Genomic DNA, 2,992 nt, shown 5'->3' with positions numbered 1-2,992 from the left:
TCCTGACCTCCTTATTCCTAAGACTGAAAATGATTGAGCTTAGAAAGAGGGTGAAGACTGTACACTAGTGGTCATCAGAGCGTTACTGTCCATAGAATGGGGGCCCTTGGGTTTGAAGTAGATAATGCAGGCAAAACCAGAGCGCACAATGACCATAGTGAGGTGGGCCACACATATGGAGAAGGTCTTGTGCCTGCCCTCAGCTGAGGGAATCCTCAATATGGCAGCCACAATGAAGACATAGGAGAGGATGATTAGGAATAAACACCCATCCGATCTGTGACAAACACCAGATCACAACCATGGTGACACAAGATGTCTCCTTCCCACAGGCCAAACTTAGGAGGGAAAGACATGGTAGACAAAATCATGGTTTACTTTAGACCCACAGAAGGTGAGGTGAAAAACTATCAGGGTCACCATCATTCCCATGACAGAGTCCAGCCCAATACCTGGACAGGAGATGGCACAGCCATGTGGCCTCATGAGCACATGGTACCTCGGGAGAGGCAGATGGACACATAGCAGTCATTGGCTATGATCATGAACAGAAAGGTGTGCTATATATCCTCACAGCACTTTGTCTTCATTTACTCATTCATGTAGTCAAGAAATGTTGTTCAAGGCTTATTTTATACGGAAAATTTCTTTTTTTTATATAATGATTTTTTATTATATTATGTTAGTCACCATACAGTACATCCCCGGTTTTCGATGTAAGGCTCGATGATTCATTAGTTGTGTATAACACCCAGTGCACCATGCAATATGTGCCCTCCTTACTACCCATCACCGGCCTATCCCATTCCCCCACGCAAATGTTTTGAATTTGGGAGCAAAGACAGAATTAATCTTGAGAGCTAATACATACCGCTCAGACATTAGGGAGAATCTGTATTTTCCTGGAAGTAAACTACACAGGGTTGAATGGACTATTCAGTGATCCTATGATTAAAGTAACTAAATGGGGGTGCCTGGGTGGCTCAGTCATTAAGCATCTGTCTCAGTCTGAATGTGCATCTTTGGGTTCGAAATGAATCTCTTGTAGACAGCAAATGGATGGGTCATTTCTTTTTATCCAATCTGCAACCCTGTGGTGTTTGAAACCAGAATTTAAACCATTAATGTTAAGACTGAGTACTGAGAGATATGCTTTTAATTCTGCTATGTTGTCAGTAAAGTCTTTGTTTGTATTGGCTGTGACTTTCTGTTTTGTATCACTCTTGGGGCCTTTTTACTTTATAGAACCCCCCTAATACCTCCTGTAGGGCTGGTTTGTGGTTCGAAATTGGCTAGTGACTGTCGATTCTGAAATGTCTTTTATTTCTCCATCAATTCTGAATGATAGCCTTGCTGGATAAAGGATCCTTGGCTGCATATTTTTCTCTGAAAGAGCTTTAAAAATGCTCCCCCAACCCTTTCTCTCATTCTAGGTCTGTGTAGACAGGTCTGACGTAATTCTGATGCCTTTGCCTTGGTACGTGAGAAATTTCTTTGCCCTGGCCGCTTTCAAAACTGTATCCTTGCATCTCATATTTGCACAATGCACTATGACGTGACGTGGTGTGGTCTGTCATGGTTGAGCTTGGGAGGGTCCTCTCTGCCTCTTGGACACGAATGTTTGTTTCCCTTGCTAGATTAGGGAAGTTTTCAGCTACAATTTGTTCAAATATCTCTTCTAGACCTCTGTTTTTCTCCACCCCCTCGGGGATGCCGATGATTCTAACATTGGATCGTTTCGTTGAGTCAGTAATCTCCCGTAGCCAACATTTGTGGGCGTGGATTTTTTTAAGACCATCTTCTATTTTTATTTTTTCCTCTATTAACCCATCCTCCAATTCACTAACCCTTTCCTCCGCTTCCGTGACCCTGGCCGTCAGAGCCTCTAGTTTTGCCTGCATTTGGCTCATAGAATTTTTAATTTCTGTCAGATTTGCTCTCATTTCCACCCTTAGGGATTCTATATTCTCGGTAACATTTTCCTGAATACTTTTTTCAAGTCTACTCATTATCTTGACCATTGTTACTCTGAATTCCATTTCTGATAATTTGGTTACATCCATATCCGTTACTTCTGTGGCAGAGGCCACAGACTCACTGTCTTTTCTTTGCTGGGGGGGGCTTCTCCTTCTTGTCATTCTAATGAGGAGAGGTTGTGGGGTTGTCCAGAGCCCAAAATTATTGACTGGGTCCCTGGCCGTGCCCCTTGTTTTATAGGGATCTTAGAGATGTGGGCTTCTTCTTTAAAGATTTTATTTATTTACCTTTCTGAGAGAGGGATACAGACAGTCAGCAAGAACGGAACAGAAGCAGGGGAGTGAGAGAGGAAGAAGCAGGCTCCCAGCGGAGGAGCCCGATGAGGGACTCCTTTCCAGAGCGCTGGGATCACGCCCTAAGCCGGAGACAGGTGCTCAATGACTGCGCCACCCAGGCGCCTCAGGTTGTGGGCTTCTTGATTTTTCAGCCTGCCTTCTGTGTTCTGGGGGAGGGGCCTGCCGCGCCGATACTCAGGCAACCCTGTTTTGTTAGAGTCTCCGTGTCCCCTGCAAGGGGGGATGGGGATGGGCACTCTCTGAGCCGGTATTTCCAGGCTTTTGTTCTCTGGCGGCTTTCCCTGGCGCCGCTATGCCTCTTCGGGGTCAGAGCAGCAGAGAGCTCGCATTGTCACAGAACAGAGGGATTGCAGCCCATTCTCCACTGATGTTCTGGCCACTTTAACTCTATTACTGTTGGTGCTGCTCTACCCTGCAGCGTCCCAGGATGTGCGCACCAACTCGGCTTCCCTGCCCTCACTTCCAGGGCCGGCGCGTCTCTGTCCTTTGTGTTTCTAATGCCGCCAGCCACCGGCCACCCCGCGTGCTCCCGGGTCTCCCGCTCTCAGTCTATGCCTGGTGAGCACACCTCGATTCCGGAGTTTCGTGAGAAGCCTGGTGGCGCGCGCACCCGGTTCAGGGTCTCAGTCTGCTGTTTCGCGGGTGTCGACCGCGAGTCC

General features: G+C 47.0%; 1 pseudogene; it reads right to left on the bottom strand.

Moving 5' to 3' along the window:
* The window catches only part of LOC103677191, an 11,119-nt pseudogene that overhangs the window by 57 nt on the left and 8,070 nt on the right, over window positions 1-2,992 (bottom strand).

This window comes from Ursus maritimus, unplaced genomic scaffold, assembly GCF_017311325.1.
Source record: "Ursus maritimus isolate PB19 unplaced genomic scaffold, ASM1731132v1 scaffold_14, whole genome shotgun sequence".
In the NCBI taxonomy this organism is placed as follows: Eukaryota; Metazoa; Chordata; class Mammalia; order Carnivora; family Ursidae; genus Ursus; species Ursus maritimus.
The sequence above is the reverse complement of the archived record's forward strand: the minus strand, read 5'-3'. Positions and strand labels throughout refer to the sequence as shown.